This window comes from Amblyomma maculatum, chromosome 1, assembly GCF_055883805.1.
Source record: "Amblyomma maculatum isolate TAMU_Amacu chromosome 1, ASM5588380v1, whole genome shotgun sequence".
In the NCBI taxonomy this organism is placed as follows: Eukaryota; Metazoa; Arthropoda; class Arachnida; order Ixodida; family Ixodidae; genus Amblyomma; species Amblyomma maculatum.
In genome coordinates, this window is record NC_139344.1 from 409814103 (window position 1) to 409841689 (window position 27587).

Below are 27587 nucleotides of genomic sequence, written 5' to 3' on the forward strand. Positions count from 1 at the left end.
GATAAGCTTCTCACTGATACATAAGACATGCAGTCTCTCAGCAGAGCACGTTAAAGCATGTCACACTGCATAAAGAGCAGCCATCAAGGAGGAGGGTTTAAGCTTGGAAAAGTGCCCTAAATTTGGCTGAGTGTGTGTGTGATGCTTCGCAATCACATCAATTGGTTTTAAAAAAGTTCTCCAGAGGTCAAATAAAATATTCATCCGAAAACTGCCTGGCCCTTCTTTATAAAGTGACTGCATAAATACTGACACGCGGAACCTTATTTTATGCGCGGAGTTTTTTTTTTTTTCTTTTCTTTGAGGGAGCGACCAATTCTATAGCCCTGTGCTCTAACTGGTGTGATGAGATGACACACCTAATTAGGCTGTAAGGATGCAAATGACAACACAATTACTCCGTATTTCACTTGAAGGGTTAAAACTTTTTCCTTCCGAGAGGTGCAATACATTATTTACATCTGATAAGGCACTACAGAAATGCAATGCCCTCTTCACTGTGGCGCACATTCTTTAATTTTTTAGTACAAATTGGTAAAGCACTTATGTATGCTGCTGCAGGAAGTCCAAGCCCCGACCTGTCTGTGAGCTCTGCATGGGACATGAAGCTGACTGGTTAGGCTTCCACCGCAACATGCAAATTAAGTTAAAACATGCACTAAGTAAAAGCATTTTTCAATTACACACCTAAGAAAAAGAATAGTAATATCTTATTTTGCCCTACTTTGTTGAAGAGGTTCACTTCTTCCATTTATATTTTCATAAGCACTCATACATGCATATAATGCAAGCATGGTAGCACAGCACTGTTTTGAAGTTTATCAAACGTTCCAAGAACAGCAGCAGTTGAGAAAAACTATTCCGGTTTTTAAAATGCCACGCTGCAGTGCATACAAACCCCTTGGCTACAGAGTATGTGGAAAATCAAGAGGGGCTAGACAATTTAACAACGCAGAAAAAATATTGCCTCTCTGCGCTAGGTATTCAACATCCACTTGAAACGGCAAAAAAATATGTAGCGCAACCAATATTCCCATTCGCTACTTGAAAATGCTGCCGTGTTTATGGAATACTTGACTAATTTATGCTTTCGTGTTTTTTAATGGAACAGAAGCCTATGATGAAAAGAAAGCTATGGATGCAATTATATATTAATGAACATGACGTACAATTCCCTTCAAATGGGTGTCACAAACCTGACTAAACGGCAGCTTTTGTTTTGAACAAGCTACAAAACAAAGCAGTTCATATTTCACTCTGCGGCAAGAGCGGCAGTTGACATTATCATGTGTCAATTAAGTTCCGACATACTTGTGTTCATGCTTTAAACAAATTCGCCTTCCGCGCAGTCTGTGAACGGCGGCTAATTTTCGACGCAGAATGGATAATGCAAAGCGGGCAGACGGACCAAGTATAGCATTCTAGCAGTCTAATTTTGGAGTCCCTTTGTTCAAATTCGCTGTGCCGAAAAACCCGCTCAGTCAAAAGCAACACGGACTCACCCAATTCTTACAACTGCCTTGAGTAGTGAAAGGACACTCCTTCGAGCAAACGGACTGAGCAGGAAGCGAAATGCGCGGAGCTGGAAGACGACAAAACTTAGAAAGACAGAGGCAGTTCGAAGGATCTTGGCGCGCTCTGCCGTCGGCAGTGCCGGCAGTACCTACAATGCGGAAGCCGAAGCACACATCGACCCGCCCGCCTTCAGAATGATGAAGAAGAACTCGAGGAGGAAAGGTAACGAAAGCGACGCAAGCGCCATGCCGCGTGAAAGAGTGAAAAATACTGGGCGGAGATCTTTTCACGTGACGTGCAGCAGACGCGCGGGATTTGAACAGCACTGGCAGGAGAGAGGCGGTGTTCCTAAGAGGCGCGTATGATTCAAAGACTGACTCTATCCGCACTCGATCCAGGGCTTAAAGTCGCGGGGGTCTATAGGGGCCTGAGACCCCCACAGACTTTAAGAGGGGTCTGAGACCCCTCCGCGCTCTAATATTGTAATAAGGACTGCATGACTATGAAGTGGGCTGCCATCTTTTTCTCTTGTCAGTGGCTGTCAGAAAATTAATTCCATCTTTGTTGTTTCGACATTTCCTCAGTAAGCTTTAAAATACATTAACATATTTTATAAAATCCAAGAAGAAGAAACGTAATTTCTGCCTTTAAATTTGTATAAAATAATGTGCGAGGCAGGCCACCAGACACTTTCTCTTTCCCTCTTTATTTCCTTTTCCACCATTGCTCGAATCACAGAGAACCCCTCTCCGATGGAGCCAGACTTTAAGCACTGATTCGATCAGTTCCTAACTTCCTAGATATGTTTTCGAACTTAATGGCTGATTTGCTTGCATCGAACCGCAGCTGGATGAGCTTTATCTGTGTCCTCGGGTCGGGGCTGAGCAGTAGAGCATCCCAGGGATCAGAGTCGCGTATGAAGTGGCTCGCAGCTGTAGTGACTGTGGGCATGCATTTCCAGATCATATGATTTAGATCTGCTTTGCCATCACAATCTTAGGAATTTTCTGAACAGAGTTCTTCCGAATATAGGCAACATAATTGGGTATTTGGATAGGTATTAGTTTGAAGTTTACGCCATCCTTTGGCCTGGTGTTTGGCGAGCGGTTTGTCTACAGGTTGGAATATCTGAGTCTGGCGAATCTGTAATGCAGGAGGATTTCTCTATAAGAAAACAACCTGTCCTTACTAGAGTTTATAGTGAGTGGGCTGCATGAGCCAGCTCGGCGAGACAGTTCTCGAGCTTGGTTATCAGCCGTCTCATCACCAGCAAGGAAATCATGAGCAGGCGTCCAGATTAAGCGAATGTGCCGTGAGGGCTGACAATCTGCTTGTCAGGTGCATTCTTCCCAACGTTTAATTACGTATCGCCAGTTTCGAGCCTCTGACTATAAGGTTTCTGCCAATGATCCCGTAATGTCTAGAGCAATATCTGCTTCTTCTCCAACAGTCATGTCTGGGGCACTGTACGAACAAAACGCTCGCATGGATGTAAAGACGGGTGCACGGATCGACACGTTTGAAAACGGTAAATGTTGTGGTGGCGCCTCCGGTCCGGATTTTAACACAGCGCGTTGGCCATTTGAACGTGCGCCGCAAAATCCTTTTCCCAACTAAACTACAGAATCGTTACAGCTAAATTTTGCACGGATCGAAATGGCATTTGATCGGCAGTATTTTTGATGCACATTTGTCTGGGGTACTTGCTGATTCGATCAGAATTAAGAAATCGAATATCCAATACATACATCGTTCTACACCCTGGACTCGCCTCGGCCCTAAATAATCCCTCCTCTTTAGTGACAATAATGTTTTTACCACCACCAACGGATCTTACGGCGAGAACTATATTACACCAGGTATCGCCAAGGTCATCGGGTGAAACAATTTGAACTTGAAATCAGGAACTGCAGGTGTAACCAGGCGCGTACGCCGCAACGCGCGCCAGCTGCCGTGAAGAGCATAGTCAAGAAAGTCTCCATACGAACGCCGTTCGGTGGTGTAAAGAAAAGGCACGGCACAGTATCTTTCACACTTCTGGGTGGACACTTGAACTGCGCCATAAAAGAAAGGAGGAGAGAGGGAATAAAAGAAGAGATAAAGAACTGTCATAGTTGAAGGTTCCGGAAAAATTTCGACCACCTGGGGATCTGGCAAATGAATATCATTTTAAAAAAGTCTGTTCTTTTATCGACAACAAGAAAAAAAAAAAAAACATTCGTCAGCATTTCAATACATCCTTAACAACATTCCCCTTGGATCTGTTCATGAGCATAAGTATCTTGGTGTGTCACTAACTTCTGACTTCCGGTGGAACTCTCACGTTAACAACATCACGTCAACCGCCCTAAAACAGCTATTCTTTATTAACAGGCGTGTTAAACTAGCACCACCTGAAACAAAGTTACTTGCATATAAAACACTTATCATGCCAGTACTAGAGTACGCTAATACTGTTTCGTTCCTATTTACTAAACAGCTCATTAAAAAACTGGAGGCAGTACAAAGAAAGGCACAAAGATTTATTTACAGTAAACACTCACACACTCACCAACAGAATTACTCAAATGTGCAGAACTTCTAACCTTGGAAAACAGAGCCTATCTTGCAAGATTTAAAATCATGTACCGGGTACTACACAATCAACTAAAACTGCCTATAAGTAGATTGCAGAAACCTAAAAGTCAGCTTCTCTGCAGAGCAAGAACCCTTTCACCATGGCGGCCAAACTTGTTTTGGGGGCAGAAATTAGGTGCAGTGCAGGAGACGTCTATTGTGGCAATAATGGCCATGTCCATTTCCTGCACCCCTCTTCTTGTTGTTGCAATTATGGGATTAAGAACCCCTCCGTTTGTGAGTGCCATCCATAATGCCTCCCCCAACCCCTACCTCCTCCAGGCTTTCAATAGTGAAGGAATTCTACTCAATATGTTTGTGCATGACATCAGGCTGGACATAGAAGTATTCTGCTCTTCACCCAACTTCTGCCCCCAAGACAGGTTTGGCTGCCATGGTGAAGGGGTTTTTGCCCTGCAGAGAAGCTGACTTCTAGGTTTCTGCAACCCACCTATTACAAAATACATGCCGACGTCCTCGAACAGATTAACCCGTTATAACCTTATGCATACATTAGGCGAATTTTCATTTCATGCTGATAATTTCAAATACTCATTTTTTTCCAAGGGCAACACGAGAATAGAACAATCTACACACGCGCATTACTAACAGCACGACCTGAGTTTTGTTGCCTTGTTGCAGATGAATTATACCCATTGCAGTAACAATTGTATTCCTTATTTTTATGCTTCCTTGTTCTCTTGTTATATTTACTTGCCTGTTTGTGCCTGATTCAAGTTGTGAATTCATTATAGTCGATTTGCTCCTTTTTTTTGTTTTTTAAACCTTGATTGTTGCCTTGACTGTCAATTACAACTAATACTGATTCCCTCGCTGTATCATCTGTAATCATGGAATTAATATTTGTGATATACCCTGTGTTCTTCTATTGTTGTAAGCTGCATGTAACACTCTACACCATGCATTATTGTGTATGCTTTTATGCTTTAGTATAATATGCTCACAACAGTGGCCTAGCCAGAAATTTTGTTCGGGGGGGAGGGGGGGGGGGGGGGGGGGGCTCACGTTGCAGCGCGTCCTCCTCGATATAGAATTTGTCGATGGATCAAATATGATTAATTCCAGCCAATAGCCAATAGCCATTGTGTATTAGGTGCTGCAAACGAATTCTTGAATGCCACGCAGTACGCACTGCCAAGACAAATGTAAAATATTAACTTTATTATAAAAGAACATATATGTATGTGACAAACATTGTGGCAGAAATAACTGACATCAATGCTTCCCTGATTCTGTCTGTAGAATAAGTACAGAAACTATTAAACGAAATCTAGATCTAAATCAGTTCGAAACCAGCAAAGCAGTGCATACCGCTGATATGAAAACGTAAAGGCCAAGAAATGAACACTTTGACGGGAAATGCTTTATTGAATCTGTCCTCCAAGATGCTTGTTTACATTTTTGTACACGTCCAACGGCCAATGACGCACTCCTTTTTTCCATTTATTGCACAGGAACACCTGTCACCGGTCTGTGGGTAATTTAAGTGAAATTATAGTCGCAACAGAGAGCGCACCGAAAAAGCAGGAGAGTTCCGAAACATATGTACATACAAATGAGAAGATCGTCACTGAAAGATGTGAGCCTCCTCTCACATCTTTCAGTGGCGAGGGCTAGCTTCTCCGATGTCGATGACAATTTTGTGCATGCTGGCGGTGGAAACCCTTCACTAAGGTAAAGTAGCCGGAGAAGTCGTCCGTTGGCTGAGGTCATTTCCCTGGCGTTACTTTTCAGAAGTTCACCCGCCTGCTTCGAGAAGTCGGCGAGCAGGGTCAATGCTGATCGGCGACGCGCCTCCGAACCTTTAAACAAAAGATCAGGTTCCCGTGGTCGTCGCCGCGGGTGCCAATAGGATTAAGGTCTGAAAGAGCAGCTCCTCTTCGTCTCCATTAGTCTCCGTCTCCATCCCGAAAAAGGGGGTGGCGGGGAGGGGGCTTGGGCGCCTCATCAGGAGACAAACGGTCACTCCGCCGCCATCGGCGCCGCTTCGATGCCTTTTGGTCGCGGTCGCTCACCGGCGTCCGCAAGATGCGTAGGGCGGCGTAGAGCGGTGTAGGAAAAAAAAACGAGGTGCAATAAAAAAACCAAAACGCTCCTGGGCCAATGTTCAGCTCTTTCTCTTCGGCGCGTAGGAAGAAGCGTGAAAACGAAAAAAAAAAACAACAACCACAAACAAAAAACGCCACCACGGAGAGAGCATAGTGTACGGGGAGAAGGGCGAGGGAGTACCACTAAGAGCTGCTACAGCACGGTGAGGATTCGCAGAAGGCACGAGAAAAAAGAAAGCCCCAAAAGCGAGACACAGGGATTTTGAGGAAGCGGGGAGTCGAAGGCGAGGAAAATACCGCCTTTGAAACACTGAGCGGGAATGGAAACCTGTCTTGTTTCGTCGTCCACCCCCACCTCCGCGGCCGGCGCGAGTTGACGCGACGAGCCCGCTCGCTATCTAAACGCCCTTGAAACTTAGTGCTCTGAAATGGTTCCTGGCTTTACGTGACTCCGTCTGCATGGGCGTTGCTAGGAAATGTAGCCCCCAAGTTCGTAATGTTCGTGCCGAAATGCATTTTCAAACGAACCTGAAAAAGATATTGTAGACAAAACCCACAATGCTTTCGAGCGCCGGTGGTTGTTTTGGTCGGCGGTGCATGACAGCACGAAAACATTTCAGGGGGGGGGGGGGGGGGGGGCTGAAGCCCCATAAGCCCCCCCCCCCCCCCCCCCCCCCCCCCTTGGCTACGCGCCTGGCTCACAGCCCTTCCTGTTACAATCCCTGATGGGATTCACAGTATCAAAACAAAAAATGTAACCGCGACGGGTACTCTCAATGGAAAAATATGGCGCCACTAGTGCCGTCGCAAATGAAGAGCAGGAGTCGAGCCGTTCGAAAAAATGCAAGACAACATAGTGGGGGCTCGTGCTTGTAGAAAAGTGTATATAGGACTACTTCTCTTGCGAGCTTCAAGAAGAATAGAACAAGCTTCGCACCTGATCGCTGATTGACTTCACAATGCATCCAGTGACGTAAGCTAAAGCGGAATGTGTGACAGTGGGTGATGGGTCGACCGGTGAGGCCATCACTTCCTTCAGTTCCTCGGTTACTGAGTGCGGCAGAGCAGATATTTTTTCGGCTTCGGCGCAAGGTGCCTTGATTTTGGTCCAAGATGAAAAGTCCGTCTTGACAATTTGATCAAGTGCTGCTGTTGCCGCTCTCCCATCTATCGTTCCCTGCACATATTAGCCTTCTTTTCCTGAAGAGGTCGCTATTGAGTTTCCTGGTGAGAACGGAGCCGACACCTTTCCGAAGGAGATATTTTTACTACTTGTACAGTTGACGGAGTGAACATCAATGCTTGAAATGTCTCTGCAGTGAAAGTGTCTCTTTTAACGCTTTCGAAGTTTCTTGAATGCTTTCCATCCGGCAGGTGGACGCATTTGTTAGCCACTACAATCGAGTACCACCTGCCTCATTCATAAGTATCCGGCATATAGGTGGTGTCATGAATATCAAATCATTTTTGGATGCTTTCATGAACGCACTGTAGAGCAACCTGTCTAAATATAGAGGTTGTCTCCTTTTGCGTTTTATTGCAGATATTTAATTTCTGCTATTGTCTGGAGCGAGAATATTCGGACAGCGCGCAGCACGTTCATCTCTTCAAGATTTTAAATAAGCCTAATAGCGTGTAAAGATTTGATTAAAACAATGTTTATTTGGAAAATTAACATAATGTTTATAGTACAATATAAATCATATCGTGAATTTATAAATTATAATAATGTTGAAAACTCAACATTATAGTATTTACTTCGACTATTATGCTAATACTAGACACCTGGCTTGGAGTACTAGGCTCGCGTTTGATCTGCTCGCTATGGATGGTGGTGGCAACTGCTTTTATTGGCGAAAGGAGCCACAGAGTGATGGGCCAGCTATAACGGTCGGCGTCCCCATTTCAAGACACCGCGTGACGATCAGCCCCGTCTTGCACCCGTTTCACCAGAGCCCGTTCAGACTCCGGCGAGAATCACACATCATTCGACTTTAAAAAACGCGGACACTAAGAGCTTCGCATATATAGCATCACAGTTGTGGTTTTCGGAAAGTGAATCGTTTTTTGACAGAACAGTTTGTCTCGTTAGGCCTAGGAACCGCCGGATCGTTCAGCGAAGTGGAGAACAGGACAAAATTGCCTTAAGCGAAAGCCGTAGTTGCGTCCAATAGCCTGTTGATGGGCCGAAAACGCATCAGCACCGACGAGTCCACTTCGATGCTAGAGGCTTCGCTGCCCGCCAAGTCGCCATGTTGGCGGCGCACTCCATTCAGATCCTTTGCATCTTCGATGAGAGACGCCGTGTGAAGGACATTACCGACTGCTCCCTTCGATGCACTTTTCATGCATCCGACTCGCCACATCCATTTGCTGCGTTCCACCAATCAGATGAGGGCGAAAACGACACATTCAGAACGATATATTTGGGATTCGGGAATACGGGCAAAAGTTTCCTATAGCGACGTAAAGCCTGCAGGCGAAAACGTTAGCGAGTTTTGCCACAAAGACGCAAGAACCCGTTTTGAGCTGTCGCGGCTGCTCAGGCCAACTAGAGATGGGCATGGGCCAAAATTTTGAGCCCGAGCCGGTCTGGGCACAACGGAACACATCCGAGCCCGGACCGGCCCGATTCTGACAGGGCCTGAGCGCAGCCGGACCCAGCTCGTCGTGCTATAATTGCAGTTGAAACAGTTGAAACAAGTTTATCCAAGATCTTGAAATCCTGAGATCTCACGGTTAAAAATACAAATTCGCTGAATATATATTGGTACAGCACATAGTACGTAAAATTGACTTATTATGCAAAAACCGCAAGCTATGCTTTGAACTGAGCCACTTGTGGCGCTCGTAGATAATGAAGCCGGTAACGCCGAAGTTTCTTACGCTGCTATAACTTGTGGCTTGAATGACTAAAACGTTTTTTTTTATTTATTCAATAAGCAGCTTCTTTGCTTCCCCAAAACAGCGATATCTCTAAATATAAACGAGGGGTTGATTCTGCGGCCATGTACTCGGTAAGCTCGCCTGGCTCACCATGTACCTTTCACGTCACCTTTTCGAAACAAGAGAAACACGAGAAAACTCTTGCATCGCAGATGGTTTAAGCTATGACCCGCTTCAAACGAAGCCATGTGAAGGCAGGAATAAGTAACAACAGAGACGCTTGATAGACAACAGTGTGACTCAGATGCTTAAACGTCAGCGCCGGTGTTATACCAAGCGGAGATGCAAAACTCGAAACTGAATAGCTCACAAGCGGCTCCTCTGCTCGGTCACTGACGACGACCAAAGATCCATTCGCGGTGAGGAGGCGGCGTGGAAAGGCTGGTCCACTAAAGCCCCTCATATGGAGGACGTGGGAAAATGATGTGCATTCTATACGCCTATGGCATTACGGCAGTATTTACACTTTCGCAAAAGTTTCATGTGTTCGTGGTCGGGGCGCCTGGCCCGGCCCGTGAACAGGAGGACCAGGTGCGGGAGCTCTTCTCCTTCACCTCCTTAGTTCTCTTCCTGTGTTTGTATTTCATGCGTGCGCAACTCGCCATTACAAAGAAGCCATGCACAGCTCTAGGGCCAACGCACCTTGCTCGGGCAGCCAGAAAGACGCAGTTCCAACACGTTGGAAATTTTTCGCTCGGTCGCTTCTGTTCGCCGCTGAGTTCGGTCAGTTGCTTGCATGGAAACCAGCCTTACTAGCTGCGCTCAAATTTCACATTACGGAGTATCGCAATTTGGACCTACTCTTGGGACAAACAGCGAGGCAGGAAATGGAGCCTATACCAAACAAAAATATGGGGGACTCTTAAGTCGTATGAACGCACCTGCGTGAGTTAGGGGTAACTTATTTGACTCATAATGCGAGGGTCTCGGCAGGCTGATCCTAATATAATCCTCCCACACGAAAGGAGAGATCCGAGTTGGCAGCTCCTGACAAACTTAAAGTCGGGCATTCCTATGTCCGATCAGTGAGCGGCCGCCTCAGCTGCCAGCTACCACCTGCCATCGCCATGTTCGTGGTTTTTCGCTCACAATGCTGGCACCATATTTTCTGGCGAATGGGACCTTTAACGCTATCGCGTTAAAATAGAAAAAATGCTAACTTCTTTGCCGATGAAAACAGCGTTGCAGGAAAGAAGTTCATTGCCGGCGCTTCCCCAGCGATCCACCCTCAAAAAAGCCGTGCGCTCCCCTTCCACTCCATTTCATGGGTCTATCGCCAAGCACGTAGGCCCGTGAAGACAGCAGAGAAAAGCGCGGGTGTGTGTGTGTGTGTGTGTGTGTGTGTGTGTGTGTGTGTGTGTGTGTGTGTGTGTGTGTGTGTGTGTGTGTGTGTGTGTGTGTGTGTGTGTGTGTGTGTGTGTGTGTGTGTGTGTGTGTGTGTGTGTGTGTGTGTGTGTGTGTGTGTGTGTGTGTGTGTGTGTGTGTGTGTGTGTGTGTGTGTGTGTGTGTGTGTGTGTGTGTGTGTGTGTGTGTACGTGCGCGCGCACGAAAGCATGACTTAGGGCGCTAGTCTACTGCTAATTTATGGCGCCATTGGTAGAAAAAATGCGAGCAGCATCCTCCCTCTGTTATAATTAAGGGCGGTACCAAGCAGAGTAGCCAAAAGCCCATCACAAAAGCGCACCAGCACTTGGTGCCTACGAACGTCAAGCGTCAACATCGAGTTATCGCTGTGCCGTCGCTATTGCAACAGAAGTGTCCATGGCTCTCAATCAGCTCACGCTGATTGAGGGGCCACAATAGTAAGCTCAGCTCGACTAATTTTTGTATTGTTGAAATCGCGTAACGTTGCGTGCATTTACAGTTTTGCTTAAAGCGATAGCATCAGAGCCCACATACGCCTAGAAACTTGGTTGTGGATAGGGAATAGCGTATACATTGCTGTGTCCTGACATTGTTGAGAGCTGGTTGGTCGCCAAGGTATATGACACCAACTGAGAAACCGCATGGCATGGCCGAGTTTATAGATACGCTGGTCATGTGACGTGCCAGTTTGAGATGGAGCAAGAATTAGCACCGCCTCTGGAAAGAGCCCGAAATCTCAGGGCTGTATCCACAATGAACCATACATGCTAAAAAGCAAAATCACACGAGGCTGCAACGAGAGATATATGAAACAACAATGTTATTTCTAATGCAGCCGCATTCAGTGGGACTGAAGTGTCCACACATACTTTTCCGGTTGTTAAACAGATATTATGAATGTGTAAATTTTTAAATGTCGTGTATTTTGTTTTATTCGTCTAACTGTAATTTCGCTTTCAAATACGCTGCAATTCCTTCCCTTTTGGTAATCACTTTGTTACTACTACGCTACGTGCGTGAAAGGGCACGCTTGAATCAACCTAAATCCGAGTCAGGACTTTGCTGCTCAATATATGTCTTGTACGCCAGTGCATTTGGCTTCCAGCTGCTTACCAAAATCTCCTTCCACACGCAGTGTGGTGTAATTTATTGCCCTGCCCATTTCCATCTTAAGGAATGTTCAGTGATGGACAAGTTCTACCAGTTTTTATGGCAGCGTCTATCTTACTCGCAATTCCTGCCTGAAGTTCTTCACGCAGTCACTTCTGATTGGCTATCTCAAGAAGAAATTTCCATCGCTTTCCACTTCACCGGGCTTTTCGGTGCAGCCTCTTTTGGCTTCGCCAAGAGATATATCAAACTGACCGGATCTCTTATTTCTTGCGTCCATCGTCATCTCTGACTACTTCGGAATGCTATTCTTAAAGAATCCACGTGGCTTGACACAGCTCAAAGCAGACGCAGTGAGCAATGATTTGCTTGCAGTTAGACTCAATCACGTCGGCGACTTTCGGCAATAAGGAATTTGGTGGTGTTTGTAATCACGCCAGGAACATCCCTGAGATGATATCATCACTGTTGTGCACAGGTGTTTTCAGAAACCCCACCGCTGCCACCCCTGTTGTGCTGGTGCACGTCGGACATCTCATACTGCTACCACTTCTCCACTGAGTTCAGCTGTAAAGTGGTCAAGGCGACGGTGAGTTAACACAAGATTTATGAACAATATATACAGCATTTTTACAAAGTCGTCTTGGGGGCCAAGAACATAACGGGCTTGTATTAAGAAGAGGTGGTGACCGGGGAGAACGCATATAAGCTTCGTCCGCTGTATCTTGACACTATCTGTCTGTCGTCACTGTTCGGCTTGTATGTCCCGGGATCCGTTGCAGCTGTCAGCAGCTCGTATCCCTTATTTAGGAAGCACCTTTGGTCCCCGTCTGAATTCGACGAACGGACGCGCTCATGACCAACGAGGGTTCTTCGCCCATCTCGTCGGATGAGTCATCGTTCACGCCGAAGACGTTTTCCGCAAGCCGTTGTACACTCTAGTGGTTTCGCCCGATTCGGGTGTATGACGGTGGTTTTAACGTAGTGCTCCGGCACAACAAAGGACCCTTACTGGTACGAAGTAACACAGTTAACGGCTGCCGTTTGCGGCTCTCCTTGAAAACCTTCGCTCGCGTACATGCACTTTCCTAGTCACTCGACGCCTTAATTTGTGCCTTTGTTCATCACACTGCTCATTAGCATGCGGTCATGAACTACCACATTATGTGAAAGTCAACCGGCATATAGTCACGCTTAACCAAGCCGTGCGACGTGCCCACGTGCACATGGCTTCAGAGTAACGTGTCTTGCTCGGCTCCCCGGAGTGTTCGATTCCTATTTCACCATGCAGCTCTTGAAAACTCGGTACTAGCCAACACTATCATCATCGTGGCCGAAAATACAGTATCTTGCATGAGACCAATGAGCACGTCGGCACTGACAGGTAAAAATTCCGTACTTAGCTAATCAGGCGCTCTTGCTTGAACGACCATATCCGTTTCGGATATCTCACTCGTCAGTTGCCAACTGTGTTGCTAAGTCGCTATGACTTCATACAATGGTGTGGCCATCGGCGGAACCTTTCGCGAGTACTGCTGCCGATTGCAGAAAATACGATCGTCATTATTTACGATTGGTTTAGACCCACATTACCAGCGCCGCCGTAGACGCTGCTGCTTGGTCACAATCGTGGATCCACAGGAAGCTTTGCGCACTGCACTGCAAGCTGCAACTCATTTCAGTTGGGTAGAGGAAAACAGACCGCCTCCGGATCTGCACCTTCTTCGGCTATGGGCGGCTCGTCGCATGACGGAATTGGCGTTTATTAGAGAACTAACTTTTGAACGCCGATTCATGCTACACCAGCTGACAGCAGCGGCACGCCGACATGAGAAGCGCCTTTCTCGTCAGCGATGGCAGGACTGGTGCGCATCTCTTAACGCAACATCTACAACTCGATCAATATGGCGCACATTCCGGTCCATGGAAATCGGCAGGCGTTCAAAGGACCCCGCAGGCAATGCCTGTCTAGTATCTGGACAGTCTCTAAGCCAATTTGCATCAGTGGTGGTCAGGAATTTATTTCCGGATTTCAACCACATTCCACCTCCGTTCACCAGCCCGAATAATTTCCCGTCAGAAGCGGGCTCACCTTCAACCAAATAGGACCTTGAAGGCATCGAAAAACATTTCACAATGGCCGAGTTTATTGCAGCTATTGACCAAACGAAACCGCGCAAAGCTCCGGGGCCGGATGGCCTGACATACGAAGTGTTTAAAAATGTTGACCAACCAGCTCTAGAGTGGCTGCTTGAGGCCCTGAATACAATTTGGACCTCTGGAGATGTCCCGACCCCTTGGAAACACGCTGAGGTGGTGCCAATCCCTAAGCCCGGATAGCCTCCTACTAGGTTAAGCAACCTTCGCCCAATAGCGCTTACATCTACACTTTTCAAGCTACTAGAACGCATGTTAGCTATGCGCCTGTCATGGTGGCTTGAAAGCTGCAACTGGTACCATCCAGCTCAGATTGGCTTCCACCCTCATTTGGGCACTGAAGATGGGTTGGAACACCTTTCAAGTATGGTACTATTAGGAGGACGATCCCGCAAAATCCGGACCATTTTAACAATGGACGTCCACAAGGCCTACGACAATGTCTTCCACTCAGCGATTCTAGCCATTCTACGCTGGCTACGTTTCCCACCCAGAGTATGCAACTTTGTAACATCATTCTTAGAAGACCGTTCTATTTCCATAAGGATTGGTAAAGAACGTGTTAGACACTTCAGCGTAAAGAGGGGTGTGCCTCAAGGATCTGTGCTGGCACCAATACTATTTAAGATGGCGCTCCTACCTTTGGCATGACAACTAGCAACCATTCCGGACATATTTTATCTGATGTATGCAGACGACGTCACAGTATGGTCACTACACACGGATCTAAGCCGCCAAGAATTAGGCCTTCAGACTGCTCTTCAAGAGACATCTGAGTGGTGCACGAAAATTGGCCTCGCCCTCTTAGTAGAAAAGACAAACTTTATGTCTATCACAAACCGATGGGGTAGACGCAGGCTCTTACAAGCACCATTACAGCTGTTATTGAACGGGCATCTGCTCACTACCACTTCGTCGATGCGAGTCCTTTTGTGTCGATCTAGACAGTTCTGGTTCAGCAGCGCCGTGGGTTCGATCTGAACGACAGAAAGCCGCTAGTACATTACACCTATTTCGGCGCATAGCCCAGAAAACAGGCGGCGCTGGCAGCAACATGGCTCGGACGTTAGTGTGTTCTGTGTTACAGCCTCGGCTTGTCTATCCAGCCCAATTTCAACGTCTCACATCAAGAGATTGGGACCGCTTGGAAGCAATCAATAGAAAGGCAATGCGAACCATCACTGGCCTCCCTAGCTCGGCTGACATCGATTCCCACTCTCCAAGCGGAGGCCCAGCTGAACACCATTGATGAGCTCGTCGAGCAGCGTCGTGCAGCGCGCTACCTGAAGCGTGAAGCTATTCCTGCAGCGTCTGCATTAGCGCATTATTTTGATTCGTCTTGTACACTGTTTGAATCAAAGCCTTCGGAACCTCCATGGAATCGGCCACAGATGACAAACAACCGTCCGCTACGAGAAAAGCGCCGAGTTCAACATTCGGTGCAAGAAGCTGAGCTAGATCATTACACAGACACTACAGGGGCGCTTCAAGCTTATGTAAACGCAAGCACTGAATATGAGGTTTTACATACTATCCTCATTTGTCCATTGCTTCCTGAAATGCGCCACATATGTTCATATAGAACAGAAGCAACGCACCTTCCTTCTATAATAGCAGAGCTCGCTGCCATTCGCGACGGTTTGCCCACATTAGCAGACAGCCTATATGCTGCACCCCCGATCATTCTGATCTTGCATACAGAATCAAGCCAAGCAGTCCGAGCATTACGGAGTATAGCTAATACCTTTGACATCATCAACGATATCTGCAGAATTGTGCAAACATATCCTTGCCCTGTGCGTGGGGTGTGGGCTCCCTACACTACGCTCCGTCTCACAGAAACTGATGATGCATCCTGTTCCCAGAAAGTGACATATCCTCTGCCTATGTTAATGTTGTCCGCAGGAGATGCCGTAGTACCTGGAAAATAATTTTTTCGCCGCTCCACGCGTGCTTTAATTCCATCGTGTGGATCAAACATTCCCGGCGGTTTAACTCGCCGTGAGGTCGTGGCGCTGAGAAGAATCCGCGTGGTTGCTGCGTTAACGCCTGCTGTAAAATCTTCCTGGACCACCCAGACAGCTCCCACGAACTGCCCTTTCTGCCCAACCCCTGCTATGGAGATCACACTGGACCACATCCTAACAACTTGTCCTGGTCTTCGCGTGGCCCGCGAAACACATCTTAGAAGCCACTCTTACCACCCTAGCAGACCGCCCGACACAGGGGTATGGACACATGCCCACACCACCGAGAGCTGTTGGCATTCATTGCTGCCACAGGCCTGTATCATTATATTTAAACCCTTATGCCGAAGGGTGAACTTGCGCAATAAAAAATAAAAATACGATAACGAAACACCGACCAGAAGCATGCATTCCTCCGGTGGAATAATCTAGGCATAGCACGCATTAGACCGTTATTTTTTTTTTTTATCACAACGCCAGTAAAGCCGACGCAGGACTTTCTGCAGGAAGCGAAACCTTTAATGCGGTCATTAATCATTCGAATGTTAGAGCTGCTAATTGTGAGGATGAGGGCGACGGAGAGCTGAGGAAGCGAGAGTAAAGGAGGACCAGGGAATTTGTAAAACGGAGTGTGAGGGAGGGCCGCATATTGAAAGTTGAGGCTCAGAGAGTAAAGCGAAATAGACCGCACTGGCCCATCTCTGGTCTCAAGCGATTAATCTATACTATATGACTACCGTCGGCTCAAACGCTTACTGGTAGTCAACTGCACATACCTGTAAGCTGTGTGGAGTATAATTGTTCTAGTTCTGATGTGGCATACTGCTCCACACTTTCAAAACGCCAGTGGCTTAGGTGAGCACGGGAGTGAAACAAGAATGTTTGTTCAAGCATCTCCGTACAATATTGTCTCGCGAAGACATGTCTATGTTCCAACCCATAACTAACTTGCAACACTACGGAAGCTATAACACCTCTTCACCCAATCACGAGAATGAACTGAACGTATTTCTCTGCGCCGCGTCTTCATCAAGTCGTATGCTCGCTGTGTATACAGCCATAGCTGCAAAATAGCACGAATAGACGGTGTCTACGCACCATACTCTGAAAGAACATACGGTCATTCGGAATAGCATATAGTGCCTGGCATTGCGCTGTTTTCCATACCCGTGCCTTTGCAAATGAGGTAATTTTATCATAGTTGCGATATCTGGTTTCTCGCACAAACGCCATCTTTTAACTATACCACTTTCTTCTTTAGGCTTAGGTGAGGCAGAATTTCGGTATTCATCTACAACCCGAAACCTCTCAGCTGCAAGGTGAATTCTGAAATTAAAATTAAGGTAGCGGGCTCAGAAGTCCCAAAAATCAACCAAAATCAGAACACTAGGTCTTCTTTTCCAGGACCACGGGTATAACGGAGATACCCTTAAGAAACCGGAGTGCCACACAATGCAAACCATTTAGCCTCATCAGACGAGTGACGAGTATGGGCGGAGGATTAAAAGAGAAGAATCCACTGAGGAAGCCTTCGTTTTCAGTACGATCAGCTACTCCATGCCGTTGGGGTAACAGAGATTGGCTTAACAGCTTCAGATGCAATCGATCGTTGCAAAAAACTGCCACAGCGAGAATATTTTTTACCGCACGAAATGTTTTATTCCATGGTTGCATGCCAAAAATTTACCTTTGCGGTATTATTACCAATCGACGGTAACCTAAATATGAAGCCAGGATCTTCGCTTGCGTTCTGTAATATATAAATAATATGCGCAGATCAGAGTGAAGGACGTTTTTTTTATTACTATTAAGATTGGCGAGGCGCTCTCTCCCAAACTTAACAGAGTATTTATTTTCATTTTATATACAACGTACTGCTAGCCTCGGTTGAGGCTGTCGCCTGTTTGGGAGATTGTATTTTACAAAGGCATCAAGCAAAAAGATGGAACAGAAATTGTAGGTGCCCTTCAGGAACAAAACAAAGCAACAAAAAACATCCAACAATTCGAACCAGTGAGTTAAAACTAGCCAATTAACGGAATGTTAATTTAAAACACACTAAGGCACAATTTTCGTATTGAGCCTGACATCAATGACGCGATTCAAATTAACCGTCCTTGCCGAGATAGCTGTCAATTTTGCAAAGTAACGTTTTATGTGATACGCGATCAAAAGCATTTGATAAGTCTAAAAATATCAGATCAATCTGTCTATGTTTATCAATTGTGAGGGCTAGGTTATGTATGGTTACTGTTAGCTGTGTTGTCGTTGACAGGCCTTTTTTAAATCCATGCTGGTTGGGATGCAGGATATTGTTTCGTTCAAGAAATTTTATTAAGTGTTTAGGAATAACATGCTCGAGTATTTTACATGCAGTGCATGTGAGAAAAACAGGGCGGTACGGTAGAAGGCACACGTTTACAAATTTGGCGCCGAGCCCATCTGCAAAAGTTACCAGCATCGTTCGATGCCAGCTAGTTCGGGGGGCGGGGATCCCCCAGGAGTGGCCAACGAGGCGGGCAGAACGACAGAGATAAAAGGAGTCAAATCACGGGCATCTGCGTTTCCGGCGGCGATTCCCCACGATGGACTCCTGAGCAGAGGTGGGCAACCTCATGAGGTTTCGACCTCATGAGGTCGACCTCAACCTCAAAATGACCTCAACCTCACGGAGTGAGGTGAGGTTGAGGTGAGGTCGGTGACAGCTCGAAATGTTTTGAGTGAGGTCACGAAATTGGACCTCAACCTCACGCGTGAGTTTGAGGTTGAGTGAGGTCGTCATTGTGTGAGGTCGAAATTGTGAGGTCCAGGCTTTTTGCTGTTGCCGCGGCTTTCTTCCAAGAGCGCCCCTTTTGACGCGGAGCTCGAGCGTACTGCCGCGGTGTGCCCGCCGACTCTCGGTGTTTGGTTACCCCCCAATCGGACGACCGGATGCGGCAGCCCCTGTCCAGCTTTCGGCATTGCACCGTAATGTCCGCAGCCCGAGACCGCTTCCCTCTGGTCTACTTGGAAGGAGATATTTTTTTTTTACTTCACGAACTCCTCATGCCCCTCGCCAGCCACCCCCGTTTCCTCTGACTTGTTTGTGCCGATGCTTGCGGAAGGCTCAAACACCCAGGAGCGCGCAAAGCACATAACTCACGTTGACCTGCGGTGCTTTTGTCGGAGGCCGCAAAGAAAGCAGCAAACTAAAAAGCGAAGCAAATTGTCTTTGCGTAGACGGCGCGGAGCAGAACTGTGTCTTGTGCATGCCCGTTTCCAGGCGCTATAACGGTTGCTGTCTTACATTCGATAAAGGACCCTGCTGTACATTACACGGAAACTTAACAGAAAATGGTGCAGCGAAAGTGTTAGGGGACGTGATACTGACAGATAAACCGGCACAATACCATCTGGGCATTTTATCGAAGTCCTCCCTTTCGAATTGTACGTCATCGTTCTATATTTCGGTCCTGTAAATTTATATTCTTGTATTTTCCAGAACAACCTCTTTTTGGTCTTGCGCTGCTTGTTTCTTATACAGATTCACAGGTGGCCCCGAACAACTGCAATGGGATGAAATGGACGGCACATCTTATAAGACGCAACTGGTATACAGGAAAACGCATGCGCATGTTAACCATTTGCCGAGATAGAACAGACAAAAAAATATATGGGGTTTGTATGCTGTCAAGCGCAATGAAAAAAAAAAAAATGATTTCGCTCCGCTAAGGCCCTTTATTTCTCTCTCAAATTTTATTGAAATCAAGCAATGCAGGAGGAAGGAGGAGAGTAAGGGATTCTGAACTTCATAATATCAGGTTTTTATTGAAATCTCTTATTCAGGCGCAGAAAAAAAAAAAAAAGAGAGAACAGCGTTCTCCTACATGTTTTTATGAGCTAGAAAGTATTGAGATGGTTTCCGACAGGACATTTTGGTGTCTAGACGGACGAATTGGTGTGGCGAACTGAACGTGTCTGTTTTGTGCTCCCGTCTGCTCGAGACGGACAAATCAATCGGATGAAAATTTTTGTGGCCAGATGTCGGAATAATTTTTTCAGATATTTGTTTTTTTCTTTAAAAATCAATTTTAATGTACGTGATGTGAAGCCAATTACATGCTAGCACTGAGGAATGCCGTATTAAGTCGATGTCTCAAACCTTCTATAAGCTCTGGGAAGCGCAGTTCTCTTCTGTTTTTAGTGTGCGATATTTGTTATTACTTTCGTCAACATGGTATTTATTTATATATTTTTTCTTGTACGTCAATTAAGTTCGTACAATGTCGAAAAGAGAACAGGCTTCTTCCCTCACATTAGGCTCTTTTTCAGAGGCCCATAGCCCAACCCTCCTTTCCACTTACCCGCGCGGTCATTTAGTTTTTTTTTTTTTCTTTTTCTTTTGCAAGTATTGGAAAGCGCGATCTAGCCTCTGAAAGCGGAGCTGGCACACATACGCCATTGCCGTTTGGTGTGTATTGGTGACAGTTGGGCATTCACCGCATGAGCAAAACCAGATGCCTACAGACCATGCATGGCAAAATTACTTTTGAAAATGAATTAAATTACATTACTAATTACTTTGCTGAAAATCTAAGAAAAGTAATTAAATTACATTACTCATTACTGCTCCTAAAAAGTAATGAAATTACATTACGATTACTTCTACTGAGAAATTAAATTACTTTCTAGTTTCCATCCATGCAAAAACTAATCAAAGCTAATAAACAAAACAAAAGCTTGTTCTTCGGACTCGAAGGACACACATTCTTTCGTCTTCCCGCCAAATTCTGTCCCAGAGAGCTATTCCTTCCCTCTCTCCTACAGCACGGGCCATTACAAAAAAAAAAAAACAAAAAAAAACACGTGGTCGAACAGTCGTGAAATGACCGGCGAACCCAGCGTCTTGCTGGCACGGAGCTGTCTCCGCCATTTGAAGGGCCCGAAGAAGCTAGGTTATTTATTGCTTCCGCAGTCCCAAGAATCGACGTCGGCACATTTGTGCTCACTGCTCAGTAATGCTCAAGCCACGGTGCCTCACGTCATGGACCCTTCCGCCTATCTCCCTCAGCCCCAATCCTCCCTCGCACCGTGGTGTTGAGTGTAACCAGGCACCACTGTGCACTAGCCGACGCAGCAGGGAGTGCCGCTGCGCCGCGCTCGCAACTAGTTTTCAGCTCCAGCCTTTTTGCACCATTTCTCCCTTCCGGATTCCCATGACGCCTTGTATCCTGCTACTTGGAGAATGGTTGCCCCTGCTACACACGAGGTCTCAGACGCACTGTTCTGCACAACTCTGTCCCCCTTTGCCGATCCGTTACGCTGGCTTCGCTTGCCGCACGTCGTTCTTGCTTTCGCGGCACTCTACTTTGTTGACTATTGAAGGAGTAGTGGCGCCCTATAGCCAAAGTAATTTCGAAAGGAATTAATTACTTTTGCTGCGAAATTACTGCCAAAAAGTAATTCATTACATTACTAAATTACCAACCCGAGAAAGGAATTCATTACATTACAAATTACCGAGAAAAGTAATTCAATTTCATTACTGTAATTCAATTATTGCCATGTCTGCTACAGACGGACGGCGAAGGGAGGAGCGCGTGCATAGCGGGGGGCGCGGTCCCTCCGGGCTGCTTGCTCGCCTCCTTTCTGTTGTTCTTGCTTTTATTTTACGTTTATGTGCTGTAACTATACGACAGTAACGGGGAAACGGTTTCTCTAGATTCACCTACGGTGCATGCGGCGAAGCAGCTTCGGAGACACCACCGTGCAATTTATTAGTTCATTCTTCAAAGGAAAACAAGTGAATACCACAAAGAAGCTCGTCTCAGAATTGTTGGCGAAATGGCATCCAGTATTCGGTTCGGACGTACAAGTATTTATATCGCGTGTGTGTGTGTGTGTGTGTGTGTGTGTGTGTGTGTGTGTGTGTGTGTGTGTGTGTGTGTGTGTGTGTGTGTGTGTGTGTGTGTGTGTGTGTGTGTGTGTGTGTGTGTGTGTGTGTGTGTGTGTGTGTGTGTGTGTGTGTGTGTGTGTGTGTGTGTGTGTGTGTGTGTGTGTGTGTGTGTGTGTGTGTGTGTGTGTGTGTGTGTGTGTGTGTGTGTGTGTGTGTGTGTTTTTTAGGCGGGTGGGAGTAGGACATTTTGCTCAAGCGAAATTTGACGGGCGAGCCGATGTTCGCGACAGCAAAGTGGTTACCGTTTACGCTTTTTCCTAGCAGTTCCGACCCTTGTAATTTTTTAATGTAAGCGTGGTGTTCGAAGAAGCAATTTCGCCAATTCTTGCAATACGCCACGGGATCCAGAATTGGCCGGTTGGGACCTCATAAGATGAACAGCATTCCTCTTCGAAATTTTCTGAAGGTTTATGCGGCGTTGGCCGAGTTTTATGATTAATTGTTTTTTTTTTTTTTGCTGTCTTTTCCTCTTTTGTTTGTTTTGTTGGGGATTTAGTCTTCACAAGTCGTTTCATGAGTGGCTTTTACGGAAAATTTGTGCCCCGTTAATATGACATCCGTTAATATGGAGGACCCGAATTATGGACAGTTTTTCTAGGGGCGAAGATTTTTCAATGTATTTATGTCTCGTTAATATAGAAACTCGCTCTCTGAACTATTGAGATGGGATGAGTGCACACAGCCTATTCGGCCCATGTATTTGTGTCTCGTTAATATGGACATCGTTTGAAAAAAGCAGAAGAGTCCGAACGCAAGTTAAAGAAGGGTGCGCAAGCCGGGAACCTATGCGACAGCCGATACGGTCGGATGCCTGAACGAGTCCTGTGGAGTTGGAAAGAACCAAAGCGGGCGTGTCGTTGTTTTAGGAGGGAAGGGGGGGGGGGGGGGGGGGGAGGGCGCAAGAGCGGGAAGGAAGGGAGGAGGAGGAGGAGAAAAGGAGGGTGGATGACAGGGATCGTACACAGCAAACCGAGGGTCAGCTAACTAAGAAAGACCCCAAAAGGAGGGGACCGGGAGATTTCTGGGTGCAGCGGCAGCGCCGCAACTAGAGGCCGCAGTCGGGAAAACAGCAACATGTGGTCGCAGAGCAGAAGAGAGGCCGGTAAAAGTGTAAGAGAGAAACAATAAGAAGAAATACAAGCGCCAAAATTGGGGGTGGGGACTGAAGTTTTTCTATCCCAGAACACAAAGTGTGTTCCATGAAGCCGTTAACGCTTTTCGGTCAGGGTTAAGACACACTCACGAAGTAGAGCGACAAAAGAAACGCGACGACCACGCAACCAGGACCGGGCGTCCCGTCCTGGACGCCCTTCCTTCTCATGCTTCTGGTTTTCGTCACTGTTGCGCTGCCGAACTGCCACATTTTGCACCACAGCGATCCGCATGTCGGCTTCGCCTTGAGTCAACGATGCGGCCTTGACAAGGTCTGAGCTCTTCGTAGTCGGCTAGTCGTCGTTCTAAACTGTACTTCAGCTTGCAGTGTTTGTTTCATAGGAACACATACAAACGGCACAGGAAAGGGCTGTTTGATAGCCCTCTGTATAGTAGCCTGCCAACTTGACTCCCTCGCTTCCTTACAAAAACAGTACAAGGCAAGAAAGAGAATCAGAAGAACGGAAAGTCAGGGAGGTTAACTAGGGAAAAAGAGTGCAAAGAAGCAGGAGCCTGTAACTGTCAACTTTAGTCTGACTTTTGGCATGGTGGGAGTTAAACGCAAAAGAATGGAGCTGAACTTAGGCGCGAAGCGGGAAATCTGTGAATACAAGCGGCAAAAGCAATCTCAGTCAATCCAAGCCGTGAAAGACTGGACCCAAGTTCAACTAGGCCTCAGCCTCGTCAGGTCGACGATATACCATCTATATATACTACCGGACTCCGATAAATGGCTCAACGTCGGCATCACAGCGTAAGCCACAGTCCGACAGCGCCCAGCACAGTTCGAAAAAATGGAGTCAGCCTTGTTAATGCGGTTCGGGAATGTGCTCGCGAATGGTGCTGTCGTGAGCGACGAAATGCTTCAAAAGAAGGCTCGCTGCCTCGGCAACATTATGGGTGCTTCTTCTCCGTCTTGATAGGTTTTACCTGTGATGACTTACGGAATTTTTGTTCAGTAAAACAGGGAGATGCTTACTGAGAAATATTATTCTACGCTCTGTCATAGGCGTTACTGACTTCAACTACTCAAGAGGATGGCTGACAAGGTTTAAGAACAGACATGACATTTCGCGTCCACGGATTTTTAGAGAAGAAGGTAGCATCGACATCTCGGCGGTGTTTATATACCCAAATTAATTAAAACAGCAGCCATTAATTATAAATTTTTTTTCTCAATTATATACTTTTCGTTTTTATTCATGACTCGTTATTATGGATGACTCGCTTTATGGACAGTTTTGGTCGGAAACCAAAGCGTTCATACTAACGAGGCACGACTATATTCCTATTTTTTCTTAATTTAATGTATTCTGTCGCAAAACAATGTACAGTGTATTAAAAAAAAAGCTCGGCAATTATCAATTTTTTTTTCGGATTGAGAAAACAGCAAGGATGAAAGCTTGGGCGCGTTGGTGTCGGTTTTCTTGCCTCATAGCGCTAAACAGACAGGGACACAGCCAGACATACGGGATGGGCGATAACAAAAGTGCCCGTCCCGTGTGTCTCGTTGTGTCCCTGTCTGTTTAGCGCTATGTGGCAAGAAAAGAAAAAGAGCATATCGTCATTGTTGTCGTCGTCACTAGGGTCAACAGCATTTGTCTTTTCAGTGTATAGTAATAACTGGCTTGTTTTATTTCTAATACGAATCTTATTCACGTGGGTCAGATGGGATAAACTCTTTGTATTGCATTATGGGCCTATGCGTTGTAACGTGGTACCCATGTAGGCCTGAGACTGAAACCGACCACAAAAGGGTAGGCGAGGAGGGGGAGAGGATTGCCACTTTAGTGCAGAGTTGGACATGTAGTGTCCAGAGTTTCTCTGCTTTTATCCAGGATATTAATTGTAGTATAAAATTAGGAGTAAAATACAGCCTTCATACGACAAAATTCTGGCTAGCCTATATATACCCCAGGATTACAGAGAAATGTATATTTGCTTTAAGTTACGGTTTAATTTAATTATTCTTTTTTTTTTTGAGGTCGAGCGCCCGACCTCAACCTCACATTTTGAGTTTGAGGTGAGGTTGAGTGAGGTCGCCAATGGTCACCTGAAAAGTGAGGTGAGGTCGCCTGGGGGACCTCAACCTCAATTGATGAGGTTGAGGTTGAGTGAGGTCGCCAAATATTTTTTGAGTTTGAGGTGAGGTCGAGGTTTTTGAGGTCAAATGCCCACCTCTGCTCCTGAGCACGTTCGCGCCCTCAGGGCCACGCGCCAAGCGGCCATTGCGGGGTCCGCTCGCGGTGGAGTGTGTCTCGTTAGCGGCCCGCACACCCTGCCGTTTTCCGCCGGCGCTGACGGTAAGCTTCCCTCACGAGAGGTCAATTACAGCGACGCTTTCCGTTATGGCAGAACGGCTGGTGTGGCATCGGCGGCGAGGATGGTGAATTTGCCTCTTCCTCATCTAGTTCAGGCGGCACCGATCAAAAGAATAACCGCGAGTTGACACGGCCCCGCTTCGCTGTTATGCCAGAGCTTGACGTCGCTCCCCTGCCAGTGCACCATGGCGTTGTCTGGTCATGAAATAAAATTTTTTTGTTGATATTTTGCGGACATTTATTGCTTACGTTCAAGAACAAAATTTATATGTCGTTTTTAGGCTTATGTGGGTACTTGTATATTTCTTGGTTCGTCATACGTTGCCGCCCTGAAAGGGAAATGAAATCAACTACAAAATCTCGGAGACTGACAGATGTGCGTTACGGTTACGCGTCTGAATACTGAAGCACGTTTTGCTTCGGCACAGCTAGTATAGTTTTCTTGTTTCACGGAAAGCAATCATTGAATAAATGATAGTTTAGTTTATGGGGTTAAACGTCCCAAAGCCACCCAGGCTATGAGAGGCGGCGTAGTGGAAAGAGACTTCCTTTGAGCAAAGCCGAGATCTAGGCGAGATGGTATGCATTCATACTGGGAAAAGCACAACAAAGGCGGAACATTGCGCGCGGAAGCCAATCAACTATTTATAATTTTCTTTCATGTTTACATTTGCACTTGGTACAATGAGCAGCAACGTGGCAAAGATGATCACTTTTTGTTGCATTTTCATGCTCCATTACTCTTGTTCAGCATCTGCCGGTCTATCCAATGTAAACGGCACCACACGTGAAGGGAATTAGATGCAACATGATTTCTGCACATGCATGGTATGAAGGGGGACACATGACGTATCTGGCAAACATTCTGCTTTGTTCCCTGTGCTTCGTAACCTGTTTGCACATGAAGCTCAGTTTGTTGGGAGCAAAAACGCAACGTCGACGTCATACCTGCCAGCAACTTTCTTGAGTGCGTACGACATACCATGTGCATAAGGAACCACAGTAGGTCTCATTATCCTATTGCCCTCATTGGGTTGGCCATCCTTCGCAAATTTGATTCGCTTTTCCGAATCCCTTGAAACCCTTTCAGCTGGAGAACCATTTACGCGTAACCTGAAGACTTGCATTGTAATGCTATCCCCTCTTTTTCCTGACATTTTTGATTATTTAATTTGTTTGTGTATATTTACTTTGCCGTCCTTCAATAAAACCATTTGTTAGTCAGCGCTTGTTTCGTCCTTGTCCCGGCTTTGTTGCGTTGTCTCTCAGTACGAAAAAGGCTTCCTTCTTCCATGCACGGCGGGCTGCTTGATTTGCCATAAAACGGAAACCGCCGACCATATTTTACATACTGCTGGGGTGAAGTGTTTCTCTGGGACATCTTGCAGAGGACTTTAAGAATGGACGTAACAATCATGCCGTATGGTATACGTGGTTCTTGCCTGTCCATAATTAAGGGGATGTGCCGTTCGACTAATCATGTTGTTTTGCCTCCACAGTGCATGAAAAACGAAATGGCTGTGAGACACGCGGACGTGAACAACTGTTCAGCGAGGGAGTATTTCATTGAAAGTGTTACTTACCTCAAATCAAGGTGTACAAAGTGAGAAACCTGAATGGGTGCCAGTTCTAACCGACCTGGCTAACCTCAAACGTTCTTGAAACGCAGTGCAGCCTTTCTGTTACGTAGCGGACGACGTCCAATTATGCGCTTCTATATAACCATATTATAATAAAGACGACCTAAGACAGGTATAAAACCCTGCTTTAACAATATACGAACGTGCAATATTCGCCAGGCTGCATCTGACTTCTCGGTGGACATTGCTCGCCACGCGGAACTTCTGAAGAAAGTCTGCTCGCCCAAACAACTAAAGTATCATAAAGAACACGGTGCTAGGGTGAGTGCTGCGAATTCACGTCTAACAAAGTGTATCCATGCTAAACTTTCAATCGTACCTTTAGGTGCAGCAGAGTTAAACCTGGCTAAAATTCCGTCTTTCCCTTTCAATATTGTTTATTTTATTTTGTGTACTCTGTACTTGATTTTATTTTTAATGTGTTGTACCACAGGCCCTGATATATGTTCTGGGACTTCTTCAAGAGAATCGGCCTTTGGTATATGCTCCGTCTGTTCGTTTAGAATGAAAACTAAATTTGAATTAGTGGGCGAAGTTTATTGCTTATCTCGGTTGAACCCCTGGAGCATTCCGAAGAGCACTAGAAAATACCACGAACATGCAAGCACGGCTGCCCACCGGGCACGAATTGGAGCTCAGAAAAAAGTAATCTTCCATGCTAAAGTGTGCCCAGAAAGATGTGAACGTTATGTTTCACAACTCTGTTTCACAAGCTCCTTGGTTATAGCAAAAATTCACTTGAATTACTACCCTTGCCATCATAAGCTGTTTGCAGCATTATGAAAGAGGAGCTG

At 46.2% G+C, this 27587-nt stretch overlaps 1 protein-coding gene across 2 annotated transcripts in view; it reads right to left on the minus strand.

The window, feature by feature from the left end:
- Positions 1–1723, minus strand: part of LOC146208915 (uncharacterized) — a 42388-nt gene extending 40665 nt beyond the window's left edge. For both annotated transcript variants that reach the window (XM_084596479.1, XM_084596481.1), the window contains exon 1: positions 1503–1723. The gene's annotated coding sequence lies outside the window, so the exon portion shown is untranslated. The remainder of the gene's footprint in view (positions 1–1502) is intronic.
- Positions 1724–27587: the final 25864 nt, after the last annotated feature.